This window comes from Podarcis filfolensis, assembly GCF_964270895.1.
Source record: "Podarcis filfolensis genome assembly, chromosome: 2".
Taxonomy (NCBI): Eukaryota; Metazoa; Chordata; class Lepidosauria; order Squamata; family Lacertidae; genus Podarcis; species Podarcis filfolensis.
Window position 1 is genome coordinate 104,800,821 of NC_139605.1, and position 15,142 is coordinate 104,815,962.

Genomic DNA, 15,142 nt, shown 5'->3' on the forward strand with positions numbered 1-15,142 from the left:
TTAAAGGTCAGCACCAGCACTTTGAATTGTGCCATACAGCCTTCCGACTCGATGAAAAGGTTTATTGTGCACACCTGTGGATTATCCCTGAGCTATTACCAGTTTCAGGGACGTGGGTGGCACTGTGGTCTAAACCACTGAGCCTAGGGCTTGCTGATCGGAAGGTTGGCAGTTTGAATCCCCGTGACGGGGTGAGCTCCTGTTGCTCGGTCCCTGCTCCTGCCAACCTAGCAGTTTGAATTCACGTCAAAGTGCAATAGGTACCACTCCCACAGGAAGGTAAACAGTGTTTCCTGCGCTGCTCTGGTTTCGCCAGAAGTGGCTTAGTCATTCTGGCCACATGACCCGGAAAAACTGTCTGCGGACAAACGCCAGCTCCCTTGGCCAGTAAAGCGAGATGAGCGCCGCAACCCCAGAGTCGTTCGTGACTGGACTTAACTGTCAGGGGTGCTTTACCTTTTTTATTACCAGTTTTTGGTTTCTTGTAGCAATCATGGTTCCTCCGTACAGTCTTTCTGTGCTCCACAGCAGTTGATTTACCACCAGAGACCTGCTTTATGTTGACATATTGATGCGGCAGGAAGAGCTGTCAATAATGCCTCCCTCCATTTCCAGCAGCTTTGCTGAAGCATCATCCATCATCAGTCACGTGTCCCCGAGCCCCACACGAGAAGGCAGGAAAAGCTTCCTTCAAGAGGCTTAGTAAGTACCTTTCAGGAGGAATATTGGGAGCCATTTGCCGTAAAGATGCCCTGGGTGTCAAAGTGTCCTCTTCCTTAATGTCGGTGGAGAAAGAAGCATGGCTCCTTCAGTCCTGGAGAAGGGAAGAAATACTCCTCTCAGCTCAGCAACTCTTCTGCACAAATATAGGAAAGTGTTCTTAGCATAAGGTTGTCAGATTTTTTCCAATGAATCCAGGGACACTTTTCAACTTCCTACTAAATTGATAGGACGTGGATGGCGCTGTGGTCTAAAGCACTGAGCCTAGGGCTTGCTGATCAGAAGGTTGGCGGTTCGAATCCCCATGATGGGGTGAGCTTCCGTTGCTCGGTCCCTGATCCTGCCAACCTAGCAGTTTGAAAGCATGTCAAAGTGCAAGTAGATAAATAGGTATCACTCCAGCGGGAAGGTAAACAGCGTTTCCATGCGCTGCTCTGGTTCGCCAGAAGTGGCGTAGTCATGCTGTCCACATGACCCGGAAGCTGAACCCTGGCTCGCTCGGCCAATAAAGCAAGATGAGTGCCACAACCCCAGAGTCGTCCGCGACTGGACCTAACGGTCAGGGGTCCCTTTACCTTTACTAAATTGATGGATTTTGTCAGGGGACTGATTTGTAAATCTGGGGACTGTCCCCGGGAAATGGGGACGTCTAGCAACCTTATCTTAGCATGCAGCACTCATGGTATCAACCATCTCTGAAGTGAGAGGGAAAGAAAGGGCCCATCTAAACAAATAGCTTTTTGTAGATCATCAACGCACTGAATCAGTGTACGGCACACACTCACAGATTATGGTGCTGCTGATCTCCTGCCTTATCTGTGCTAGTTCAGACAGGATATCATGAGCCCCAGTGGAAGATACAGTGATTTTTTTCCATAGGGGAACAGTTACTTTACAATTCCACCACATATGATAAAATGTACCTTCTTTCTCTTTACACTTCCAGCACTTATTGGAACTTGTTTAACTAGGCTTGATCTGCATGAGAATCTGCTCAGATGCTTGGTGGTTTGTAGGTTTCAGTCTGGAGTACTAATTCAACATGCTGGACACCTTATGCCTGGCTCTCTGGAGGGATGAAGAAGGACTCCTGTAGAACTCAAGAATCCTATTGAATAATAATAATAAAATAATAATAATAATAATAATAATAATAATAATAATAATAATAATAATTTATTTATACCCTGCCCATCTGGCTGAGTTTCCGCAGTCACTCTGGGCAGCTTCCAATCAAGTGTTAAAAACAATACAGTATTAAATATTTAAAACTTCCCTAAACAGGGCTGCCTTCAGATGTCTTTTAAAGAGAAGATAGCTGCTTATTTCCTTGACATCTGATGGGAGGGTGTTCCACAGGGCAGGCGCCAGTACCAAGAAGGCCCTCTGCCTGGTTCCCTGTAACTTCACTTCTCGCAATGAGGGAACGGCCACAAGGCCCTCAGCGCTGGATCTCAGTGTCCGGGCTGAATGATGGGGGTGGATAGATATTAGAGGGTGTGGGGGTTTTTTGGAGTTGCCTCTCCCATTGTCAACATTTAGTACAGTACTTCAGTCATTAGTAGAAATTGCACAAGGCTGGTTCAAATGTTACATTACAGCTCTCTGTGAATTGAGAACAGGGCATCCCTGGTGAGGATGCATTCATGCAGAATACTGCCTAGTATGCAAAAGCTTTCCAGATACAGTGGTACCTTGGTTTTCGAAAGTAATCTGATTTGGAAGACCATTCGAGTTTTGAAACGTTTGAAAAACCAAATTGAGAAATACATGCTCAGCGGAAGCTGTTTGACTTACAAGGTGTGTTGGAAAATGGAAGCATTTGCGTTCTAAAACTGAGGTACCACTGTATATAGTTATGGTGTTCCTAGTAGCAATATTTGGTATTACAGCGGCACATCTTTAAAGCTACTACTGCATGTGCATGTCAATCTGCCATTTTACCTGTGGAGAGGATGGTTCACTTCTCTCTGTGAATGTGTTTCTAGGGTCAGTCATGTGACATTCTTCTGTGATGTGTGAACTCAGGATAGGAGAAGGAAGCTAGAGTTGACCTTGAACAAAATTTCCCATAAATTTCTTGTCAACAAGAATAGAGCAGGGCATCATAGATTTCCCCTGCTGTGTGTCAGTTTAAGAAATTAAACACACCAAGGCATTTATTTGCCAGAGCAATCAATTCCCAATTATCCATTCTCATTAGCAGAAGCGACCCTGGTGATAAACTGTTAGGATAAGCCAAACATTTATAAAACTTGGGTACATAATTCTAATTTGGAGTGCGCTAGGTTCATTAATAGTGTTTAAAAGCTGGATATTATTTAAATTGAAAGTGTTGGTGTGTTTTTTCTTTTTCTTTTTTTCCTACTCATGCATAATAAAACAGTATAGTGATTACATATTTCACCATTAAAATTTAATTCCACTTTTTAAAGTGTTTTGTAAGTTGAGCCAAATGCTCCAGTCTATAAATTGCAAGGAGAACTCCTAGCCTGGCTTTTAGTTGGTATAATTCGAGTTACAGGGTGTGCTGGGACTTTGTCACCCTGACTGGTGATAATCTGGCAAAACAAAACCAGCTTTGAGAGTACTGAAGGAGGGGGGGCGGGAAAAGAAGGAATATTAAAAGGTCTGGTTACTGAGTTATTCCTGGAGTTGCAGGTGGCTGCTGAACATCTACATGAAACTGCTGGGTGGGGTTATCCAGTGTTTTGGAGTATGTTGTCCGCAGGATGCTGATGACACTCAGCTCTATTTCTCCTTTGCGTCTGTAGGTGAGGCAGTGGAAGTGCTGGACCAGTGTCTTGCCTCAGTAATGGACTGGATGAGAGCCAACAAACAAACTCAATCCTGTGGAAATGTTCAGGGATGCAGGAGAGGATATATTGTTTGACTATATCCTTTCCAACATGTGTTAACAAGTTCTACAATTTAGCAGAGTAACATTCCCCTTTTTAAACTTGCACAGCGGATGCATTTGCTCAGGCTCGCTAAAGCCTCTACAATAAGTTTCCTTGGTAATTTCTCCTTTAGTCCCTCATAGAAAGATAGACATGACACAGTCTTCTATAAAAGTATAAAAAGAGTTTACTTACACATTCTGTTCACAAATGGATCCCAGAAGGCAGGCTTGAGTTACAAAAGTAATATACACCTGGAAACTATCCCATAAGGAGATAGCTCCTTTGAGAGCATCTCAGACTAAGCAGATGTTGCTTCTTCGATGAATGTGGTCAGAGAGAGAGAGATGGTGGCCTCCGCTGAGGTGTTTTATTACCTACATAGGTGAGGTCATGCTCACCTCTGGTCACATGTAGAGGAAGTCTGTCCCAGCCTAGGAGGAAACAGGAAGTTCCGACTGGTTGTTCCAGACTTCCCCTTTTTATGTCCACTCTAGGGATGTTGTACTTGACTGCTCTGTGTTTTACATCCCACAAATCCAGATGAGGCACTGCTAGTGGGTGGTTCCCTAGATTGGATGGGTGGAAGATTGCCTGGTCTTGATAGGGTTACACTTCCTCTGAAAGACCAGGGTCGTAGCTTGGGGGCACGCCTGTATCCTTTGCTGTCCCAAAGTAGGTGTTCAACATGCTAAAGCAAGTTGCTCCTTCTTCTGCATAGCTTATTTGGTGGGGTTCAGGCTGAGAAAAGCTCATGTGGAATGCAGAGGATTGCTAAATAGCCCTCCAGGAGATGACCAGGTTGTCCCTGCTGTCTGTCTCCATGATGCCACCAATTCCTACTAGCCTCTGTTTGGCCTGTTTTAATGCTCTCTAGCTTTTACCATTTAATTATCTATTCCAGACCCTCCAAGTGTCCCTGTTTTCCAGGAATATCCCCAGATTTACAGATGCCATCCCGGTTTCTGATTTGATCCTGGAATGTCCCACTTTTTCTTAGGATGCCCCTATTTTCATCAGAGAAATGTTGGAGGGTATGGAGTTATGCGACCCCCAAGCCAAGGAGATAAATAACTATACAACCTTTAGAAGACACCTGAAGGCAGTCCTGTTTAGCAGGGGTCAACAAACTTTTTCAGCAGGGGGCCAGTCAACTGTCCCTCAGACCTTGTGGGGGCCGGACTATATTTAGAAGGGGGAAAAATGAACGAATTCCTATACCCCACAAATAACCCGGAGATGCATTTTAAATAAAAGCACACATTATATTCATGTAAAAACACCAGGCAGGCCCCACAAATAACCCAGAGATGCATTTTAAATAAAAGCACACATTCTACTCATGTAAAAACATGCTGATTCCTGGACCATCCACAGGCTGGATTTAGAAGGCAATTGGGCCGGATCCAGCCCCCGGGCCTTAGTTTGCCTACCCATGCTGTATAGGGAAGGTTTTTAACGTTTTATTATTATTATTATTTATATATGTTGGAAGCTGCCCAGAGTGGCTGGGGCAACCCAGGCAGATGGGTTTGGTAATAATAATAATAATAATAATAATAATAATAATAATAATAATAATAATGGCATTGAACATCCTTAATTTCATCAGAGAAATGTTGGAGGGTGTACTATTCTGACCGATTGTTTTAACATTGCAAACCAGCTTTGGCCCTGAATATAGAGTCTGCATGTGGTAAAGAGGGGCAGCTGGAACTCATGAAGATACCAAGTATAGTGTTGTGTTTTACAGCCTTTCTCTGGCAATAATAGTTTCTGGCCAAATGCCCCATTCTGGCAATATTGGGTGCAGCACCATCATATAGATCCATCAGCACATAGATCTGTGCTGGACTCAATTGCAAGTCGAGAGAGGAAGACAGCCTATGATAAGTTATTGTTAAGATTACGGGGCAAGGTTTTGACCTGGAGCCTGTTACGGAATGTTGTAAAGTAATACAATAGTTTCTGGTTAACCATAGCACTGTCTTGGGATGTTCAGCTGCTCACACAACACAGCAGATAACCGGACTGCAGAAACCCCAGGTGGTATCTTTGCTTTATAGGCAATCAGCTATTGGCATCTTTCCACATTCAAATGGAAGGAAGAGGCGGGGGGGGGGGCGGTTTAAGAACTGCTATGAGATTTTTCTATTCTTCTAACTCAGCATTAAAAGCCTAGAATAGTCAACACACTTAAATCAGTTGGGGGTGGGGGTGGGGGGGAGGGAAGGAAGGACCAGAATAATGGTTGCCAGATCGTAATTTTTAGAAGGTTAGGCTATTGTGCAGCTGGAGATCTTTTTATTTTTATTCTACTTTAATGGAGCGGTGTTCCTTAACTCATATAAGGGGCTATTTTGCAGGCTTAGGAACCTCCAAAGCCTTCTGTTCGCTTGAGCAATGGGAAGGCTTCTAAAGGAACTCAGGGATGTTTAAAAACCAAGCTCCTCAATTTACAGATCTCCATTAAAACTGGGGGCAATGGGGATGGGGCGGTCAGGAGGATCTGAGTTAATTTCCCAAGGTTAGACATGAAACAAGGAAGAAATGCTAACCTTGAGTTTTGAGTCTCCTGGCTGAAGAGGATCCGCAAGGCTCCAGGAAAATTGAGAACAGGCTTGTGTTGCTGGAAAAATGTCTGCTACTTTGCAGAAGATTTAATATCTCCTTCACCTCCAGTGTAAATTAGCTCTGGGCACCTCAGGTGCAGCCAAGGAAATGTTTTCTGGCACTGATTTGTTGTATGTTACATCTCTGTCCTGCTTGGAGGAAGACCAGAGCAGACAGATAAATCTATCATTTAAAAGCTTGTGGGAGAGTGAAAAATATGTTTTGCCTTCTCCTGTTTTATTGAGAAGAGTACTGTATTTTCAGGCTATATCTAGTGCCTTCCCCTGTAAATTCACTTGTGGCTCTAACACGGTGCTGGAGAACTTCTTCTTCTTCTTCTTCTTCTTCTTCTTCTTGTTGATGCTGCTGCTGCTGCTAGACTACACCTCACATCAGCCCCAGTCAGGATGGCCAGTGGCCAGGGAGAAGAGTTGGAATCCTGAAACATATGGGATCCTCATAACAGAGGGTCCTGGTTGCACTCGGGTCCCAAGAGCTCACCTGACAGGGTTAAAATGGGGGGGGGGAGAGGAGCAGGAAGTCCTGGCCATTCCCCTGGGATCACGCCAAGGGGTTTTAGCCAACAGCCAGTAGGTGGCGTGATCCCAGGGGCTTTAAAAATGGCAGTGTAATGCAAGTGGGGCACTTGCTTCGCATCTGCTGAACACCCGCCCACCCTCCCTAGTTTAGGTAGAGTCGCTTGGCCTTGCTTTGGTTTGGGTCGCCTGTTTTGGAACAGGGGCTGGGTAGGGATTTTTTCCCATTTGGCAGACTGGCATTAAGCCATTTGGTATTCGCCTACCCCTTAGCAACTTGTCACAACTTGTGAGGTGGCGGTTAGGCATTGGCTCAGTTGGATTGTGGGGAGGGGAGGTGCAGCCATCACCTTCCCCTTCCAGGAACTGGGTATACTGGCCTCGGTCCAGTATACCTGAAGGAGCGTCTCCACCTCCATCGTTCTGCACTGAGGTCCAGCGCCGAGGGCCTTCTTGCAGTTCCCTCGCTGCGAGAAGCCAAGTTACAGGGAACCAGGCAGAGGGCCTTCTCGGTAGTGGCACCCGCCGTGTGGAACGCCCTCCCACCAGATGTCAAAGAGAAAAATAACTACCAAACTTTTAGAAGACATCTAAAGGCAGCCCTGTTTAGGGAAGTTTTTAATGTTTAATAGGTTATCGTATTTTAGTGTTTTGTTGGAAGCTGCCCAGAGTGGCTGGGGAAACCCAGCCAGATGGGCGGGGTATAAATAATAAATTATTATTATTATTATTCCGTTAAAGGAATCTGAGGGTCCTGGATCTCGTCCGAAGTCCGCTTGAGGGGCTAGGACCATGCCAGGACCACAGGAACCCTGGGGTGAGCTTAGGTTGGTCCTCATCGACCTAGCTCCCTCGTTTGGTTTACCCCATTGGACGATCACCCTGAGAGGTGGAGTCAGTTATTGTGGGGAGTCAATGCCTAAGCCAATACCGCTCACATGATTGTATTTCAATAAAGTTGTGGCCAAAATTTGCCCCAAAACTTAAACTAATATAAGGGTCCCTGTGTATTTTTTGGGGGTGGGTCTTGGGGCCTCAAGACGCAACTGGAAACTGAACGTATACAAGCCCTTCTTCAGCAACAGCATAGACTACAGGTGAAACCATCTGGGAATCCATGCATGGTATTAGCCATACTGGGTAGTGAGGCTTGCGGGGTCCTAGTAGATTCTCCTGAGTGTTCAATTTTAATTTGAAACAAGCAAACAAGAACACAGTCTGGTGTTATAAGAATTTTAAGGTCTCAAATATAGAATAAATATTCATAAATGCATATGTATCTGTCAGGGAACTGCCATTGGAGCCAAGAGTGGAGGTAAGGCTCCCCAACGATGCAGGAGAAGGGACCAGCAGGGAGAGAGAGAACACTTCCTTTGGGGAAGGAAATCGGCGTGACACCAGGAAGAAAGGGGAGCAGGGAAGGACTTCGGAGAGATGGCTCCAAGACTCTTCCGCAGAGACCAGCGGGGAGAGCCCAGGACCTCCGCTGGCCACGCCCACTCTGCGCAGAAGACTTCCGCACAGGGAGGCTAGGCGGAGACTTGGCGTCAAGGAGCTTTTATGTTGGAAGAAGTTCAGGAAACGCCCACTGACGGATTCTGCCAGTGACTGACACAGCCACGGAGAAGGGGCTGTCCAGCCAGGGAAAGGTTTAGCCAGACAACGTTGCCTAGAGCAGCAGCCACCTTACGCACGAGCAACCCCCAATTCCCTTTACAGTATCTAAATATATGAACCATGTGTCTGAAATAGTACGGGAGAGCAATCCTGAAGCCATTTTGACTCTCCCAATGACCTCAAATATTCCTCTGCGGTAAGGGAGGCAAACGGGGAAAGCCTTCCCACTGTCTTTTCGCATACAAATCCTGTCTTAGGGGCATATTTGTGTATGAATAGGGTGAGCAGGAGGGGACGACAGAGGACGAGATGGTTGGACAGTGTTCTCGAAGCTGCAGATATGAGTCTGACCAAACTGCGGGAGGCAGTGGAGGACAGAGGTGCCTGGCGTGCTCTGGTCCATGGGGTCACGAAGAGTCGGACACGACTAAACGACTAAACAACAACAACAGGGTGAGCCTGTGACCTGGATTCAGGAACGAAAGTATTAACCATCACAGAAGAATGGCTAGGCTGCCCAGGTAATGCAATCAGTGACCGTTATCAGGTATCCTGGCAGGCAGGATTTCTGCTGTAGACTGCCTCCTTCTGTGATGTATGTATGATGTTTCAGGGGGGTGGTCTTGGGCTTCAGGGTGGGCAATTTCAAAAGTCTATATAAGGGCTTGCACACCATTGTTGTGGGTTTCTCCTCCCTCCTGCGTGTGGTGAGTGGGGACCCTCTTGCAACAGTTTAATAAAGATCAGGCTTACGAATCGCTTTGCTTCTCAATATTCTCTGGTTGGCCTCTGTTATTTTCTCCTACTGATAGGGAACCCACTTAAGGACTCTATACGGGCTCCGGAATACCCCATAAGGGAAAGGGAGCAGTTTTTCTTATAACACTGCTTGGCATGAGAGATGAATGAATCTGTCGGTTTTGTTTCTTGATTTACCAGTCTCAGGTTCAGTTCTGCACATGTGGATGTTAGGGACTGGCTGGGTGAGGAGGGTTGACCAAGAGGCCCCGAGGGAAAGCACAGAGGGAGAGAATTTGGATCCTGGCTCCTGCTGGTGGGAAACCGACCACACCCCAGAGGAGGGGAAGAGTTGGGATGTGCTGGAGGCTGAGAGCTTAGAGGAAGATGAAGAAGAGGAAACAGGCAAGTGCCCCAGTCCACAGGACTCAGACTTGGCAATGGCATTTGCAAGCCACACCCCCCCGCCAAACATGGCAACTAGTGCATGTTACCAAGCAGAGAGCCAGGAAAAAACAGAGAGGGGCACATCGGGCTCGCTGTAGTCAGAGGGAAGGGCCTGACAAAAAGATGGTTAGAGAGGGAAAGGGGGGTTACAAGCCAGTCTGGGCAACTGCTTTATCTAGACAAATGGAAGTTTCCCATATATTCTCTGTTCTGCTCCCTTAATAATGAAACTATCTGTAAGTTGGGACGTGGGTGGCACTGTGGGTTAAACCACAGAGCCTAGGACTTGCTGATCAGAAGGTCGGCGGTTCGAATCCCCGTGACGGGGTGAGCTCCCGTTGCTCAGTCCCTGCTCCTGCCAACCTAGCAGTTTGAAAGCACGTCAAAGTGCAAATAGATAAATAGGTACCGCTCCGGTGGGAAGGTAAACGGTGTTTCTGGTGTGTTTCTGGTGTGCCAGAAGTGGCTTAGTCATGCTGGCCACATGACCTGGAACTGTCTGAGGACAAACGCTAGCTCCCTCGGCCTATAGAGCGAGATGAGCACGCAACCCCAGAGTCGGTCACGACTGGACCTAATGGTCAGGGGTCCCTTTTATCTGTTAAGTTAGTCGGTGTTTCCTGGTCTTTCTCTGATCTGCGAATGACCTGTTCTCCTTGGACTCAGCTATACAGCTGCAAATAAAACATTTTAAGTGTGTTTTAAGTGCAATATACAATGTGACACTAGATGAACCTTATGGAAAATTCAATGTATTTTTATAAATCAATTTCAGAATGGTTTTTATATGTGTGTACAGTGGTACCTTGGGTTACATACACTTCATGTTACATACGCTTCAGGTTACTGATTCCGCTAACCCAGAAATAGTATCTCGGGTTAAGAACTTTGCTTCAGGATGAGAACAGAAATCGTGCAGCAGTGGCACAGCGGCAGCAGGAGGCCCCATTAGCTAAAGTGGTGCTGCAGGTTAAGAACAATTTCAGGTTAAGAACAGATCACTAGAACGAATTAAGTTCTTAACCCGAGGTACCACTGTAGATTCCACCTGGCTCCCTGACAGTGGATTCATTCTGAACACTTGTGTGCAATTTTGTCTTCTTTTTTTGCAAATCAATTTCCCTAATTATCACACACACACACACACACACACACACACACACATTTGCCAATACAGGAATGCATACACACGCTTTACTCTAGCAAATGCATTTTTGCACATATTACTTGCCTCGAGTGGTGCGCTGCAAAATTCACAGAAGTGTGCATTTCAAAGGATGGCTCTCATAACGTTTGAAAATGTGAGTAAAGCAAGTTTGCTTTTAAATGTGAACTGAAACAAATTTATCCCCTGTCCTACTCAAACGTTTCTTTGTACTGGGTCAAAAGGAACCCTTGCTTCCCTGAGGATATGACCACATCTGGGGGAAAGGAAGCCTTGAAGCTTGAAGCTGAACATGATAGCTTTTTAGGGAGGGAGTTTGTGGTGTGGAGGCCTGCAGCTATGTTCTAAAATAGTCCACCCCGATGAAATCTGTGCCACTCACTTCTTTCTGGCTGTGTGGCTCGACCGTGGGAAAAGCCAGTGTGTTAGACCCCACCTATATGCTTGTGCAAGTCATACACAGTCTCCAGCTGTGTGGGATCACACCACGGGCAGAGGACTTCCATGTGGCTGTGGCTGCGTTCGAAGAGCACTGACATCAGTAGTCCATTGATACATTGCTAAGGCTTCATCATTGCCCTACAACTGTCAAGGCTGCCCCTGCTATCCTAATTGTGTCTCCAAAATGATTGGCATGCTGTTGCCATGTTTCTTCCTCTGCTACCAGATTTTCTCCCGAAAGTTTGCTGGAATCTTAAGTTCTCTCTATAAAATTCAAAAGCAGCTTGACCTTTGCGTTTCCTGTTTTTGGCTTGCTCCAGTGAGGGCTCTGTCCAGAATCCACTGAAATGAGCGAAAAATAAAAATAATAAAGCTCCCAGTGGGTTTCGTCGGATTCGAGCCAGGCTTTATATAATTTGAGGATGGATGTAAATTAAACCAAAGTGGTGATTGTTTGCATATGTGCGCATGGTACTTATTCTGAAAAGCTGTTTGAATAGAGTTCGGAAACGTCACCGCAACGCTGCATTAGTGTCAGGTTCGCACGCATGGGTTCCCTGATTTAGGTGCCCTAGGTGTGCTGAGATCTGCCTACAAATCTCTTGCTTTTGTGCAGGGATGTCTGCATGGATCGTGTCATCCTGCAGCTTAGTCACTCCGTAGTATGCGGTGGAGCCATGTTGCTGGTCTGTTCTCGTTTAAGAGCGACAATGAAACAATAACAACAATTTATTTATTTATACCCCGCCCATCTGGCTGGGTTTCCCCAGCCACTCTGGGTGGCTTACAACAAAAGACAGTAAAAATACAGTTAAACATCAGACATTAAAAATTTCCCTAAACAGGGCTGTCTTCAGATGTCTGCTAAAAGTCAGATAGTTGTTTATTTCCTTGACATCTGATGGGAGGGCGTTCCACAGGGTGGGTGCCACTATCGAGAAGACCCTTTGCCTGGTTCCCTGCAACCTCACTTCTCGCAGGGAGGGAACCGCCAGAAGGCCCTCGTAGCTGGACCTCAGAGTCTGGGCTGAACGATGGGGGTGGAGACACTGGGCCGAGGCTGTTCAGGGCTTTAAAAGTCAGCATCAACACTTTTAATTGTGCTTGGAAACGTACTGGGAAACTCTTGCTTCTTGACTGATGTGTCCTTTAAGCCTTCCATGACATTGCCCATTAATTTCAATTGAAGGAGCTGCTCTGTGCATGCAGAGGGATGTTCATGCACTGCGACTTCTCTTCATTGAAACAAATAGGTAGCCAGTCCAAGAAAGGGAGCTTGGGAGCTCCTACGCATACAACAAATCATTGGGAAGTGGTGGTGGTGGACGATGATGTATGCAACATTTCAGAACAATTGCCCGAGTTTTTAAAATACATCATAGTGTATAAAGGCATTGGGTACCCAAATTCCAGAGATTCTCCTACTGCCTGTACCAGAGTTACTTTGTTTCCAGCTTATAATTCACTGCAGTTTGTTGTATGCAATACAATCTAGAAATGGAAAAATATCTCGCTTTCAGTTTCTCTTAGTTCATTTTTCCAGGCAATCTGATTTCTATATCAGTTTGCATTCCCCCCCCCCCAAGTTCTCATGGATATTAATATGCATTTTCTTGCACGGTTTCCCCAATATTTGCACACAATTTTGCCTAACACGTGGATTTTATTTACAATAAATTTGTGGGGCGCAGCACTCAAAAAGGTGACGCAGCTTCAAGTATTCCTGGAGGAAGCTGGTCCTCTTTTAATCCCCTGGGAGCGGCCCGCTCCCAAGCCTGGTCGTGATTGGCCAATTGTGTGAGCGGGCTGAATCCACTCGCCGAGCGGCAAGCTTAGTCCTAGCACATCCTTTGCTGCTCAGGAAGTGGCCGAAGAGGCGGGGCTTCTGCCACCAAAATTGTGACGGGCGCCCACAACGGCATCCACCACAGAGGGTCAGCAGACTAGTGAGCACTTTGTTTGCATTTTCGTACATATTCTTGGCTGGAGAACTGCTTTGCCTTGGTTCTCCTGTTGTTCTGGAAAATGCGAATTGGCATAGTGTTCACTCTCAGTGTGAACTGAACTGCTTTGAGTTTTTGTTTTAACAAGCTGTGTATGAATTTTATGAAATAAACAAATACAGTCGTACCACGGCTCCTGAATGCCTTGCAAGTTGAACGTTCCGGCTCCCGAACGATCAAAAACCAGAAGTGAGTGTTCCAGTTTTTGAACGTTCTTTCGGAACCCGGACATCCGGAGGGACTTCCGATTGGCTGCAGGAGCTCTCTGCAGCCAATCACAAGCCGCGCTTTGGAAATCAAAACGTTTCGGAAGTCACACCGAAGAGCCAGTGTGGTGTAGTGGTTAAGAGTGGTGGACTTGCAATCTGGTGAACCGGGTTCGATTCCCCGCTCCTCCACATGCAGCTGCTGGGTGACCTTGGGCCAGTCACACTTCTTTGAAGTCTCTCAGCCTCACTCACCTTACAGAGTGTCTATTGTGGGGGAGGAAGGGAAAGGAGAATGTTAGCCACTTTTAGACTCCTTCGGGTAGTGATAAAATGGGATATCAAATCCAAACTCTTCTCTTCTTCTTCTTCAAATGGACTTCCAGAACGGATTATGTTCGACTTCTGAGTTACAACTGTACTCAAATTTCTCCCCCATGCCTAGCCATAGGTCAAAAAGAGAGAGTTCTGTAAAGTGGGGTGGCGCTTCTGGCAGAACAAAATATACTGTTTCCTTCCTTTTTTCCTCACACACTTCTCCCCAAACTATCCACACACCTGCACTCCCCAGCCATATCCTCACTATTGCGACACAATTCACTGGGGGAAGAGAAGTGCCCCTCTTATTCAAGTCATTCATCACAATTCGCTCATTCCTAGCATGTTTGGGAAACTTGAACATGGTTTAGATGCTTAACCTGGAGGCACTTGTGTGCTCTTGTAAAGGAAACAAAGCAAGGACGTTTCATACTAAGGTTCGGAGTGCTCTAAAAGTTCTTGGCTATAATGCTATGTTGTCATCTGCCGCTATCTGAGCCCTGCAAGAATACAGAGCCCTTGTGAAGTCAAAGAGAGTGGTAAACCCTTTTGGCACAGGCCGAAGGTTCATGCACTGTGGACTTTGCTTAATGCACCCAGTGTCAGCCTTTAAATGATACCTGTCAACTGAGCACATCTCAAAGGGCAGAGTATGCTCTTCTCTTTGAACTGCTTTTCACCCTCTCAAGCAGCCCATGTGAAATGTGAAGTGCCAAAGGGGCTCCAAAAAGCTTTTTTAAAAATTGCAGGAAAGTTGTTATTGCTTTTTTAAAGGGTCGAGATTCCAAGGGAAGGAATGTAGCGCTGTTGACATCAATGCAAACATGCCACTGGAGAAGACTCATAATACTTGGCAGTGCTTTGTATGATGCTGGATCAATTATTTTTGTCTATGTGAAAGTTTGCTTGGTCTCCGGTACACACATGTCTCGAGAGGATCTTTCCCCTTTTGACCTTTCAAGGGGAGATTCACACTGGAGCCTTCTGGGTGGGCAAGTGATTGCTGAATTGTCACTCTATTGTGTGCCCTGATTGATCTTCAAGGCATGATGTGCAGAGTGAAGAAATTCACCAGCTTAATGGCGATATGTAACCACCTTTCCCTTTGCATATATATCCCGTTACTCTTCCCTGATCACATCTAGACTTCGTTATCTCTCGCCGCTTCAATTTCTTCAAGTTCATTGTCATCTCTTTGTGGCAAAGGCCTGCCTTTTCCTGATGTTACTCTATAAAGCACCAGGAACATGGATGGCACAAGACAACCTACTTCGTCAACATTGTCATTTGCAACTGAGCGGTCAAATGAGTCTCTATAGCCAGGGCTTTTTTTTTCATCCAGAACTCGACTGAACTCAAGTTCTAGCACCTCTCAGTAGGGTGCCATTGTCGAGGGAGGTGTTCATGGTTTCCGGCACCTCTTTTTCTAGAAAAATAG

The 15,142-nt window shown here is 46.0% G+C and overlaps 1 protein-coding gene and 1 long non-coding RNA gene across 3 annotated transcripts in view; one reads left to right on the forward strand and one right to left on the reverse strand.

The window, feature by feature from the left end:
- Nucleotides 1–15,142, forward strand: part of LOC310755762 — a 1,619,227-nt gene that overhangs the window by 1,093,675 nt on the left and 510,410 nt on the right. The window lies entirely within an intron of this gene.
- Nucleotides 1–15,142, reverse strand: part of LOC310755657 (arylacetamide deacetylase-like 4) — a 58,368-nt gene that overhangs the window by 27,387 nt on the left and 15,839 nt on the right. The window contains exons 1-4 of one of the 2 annotated variants that reach the window (XR_014544457.1): nt 6,179–6,442; nt 3,360–3,540; nt 2,665–2,774; nt 457–814 (exon numbers count right to left, since the gene is read on the reverse strand). The gene's annotated coding sequence lies outside the window, so the exon portion shown is untranslated. Of the gene's footprint in view, nt 1–456; nt 815–2,664; nt 2,775–3,359; nt 3,541–6,178; nt 13,828–15,142 lie in introns of those variants that run through there. The other variant, XR_014544458.1, reaches the window with a different exon arrangement.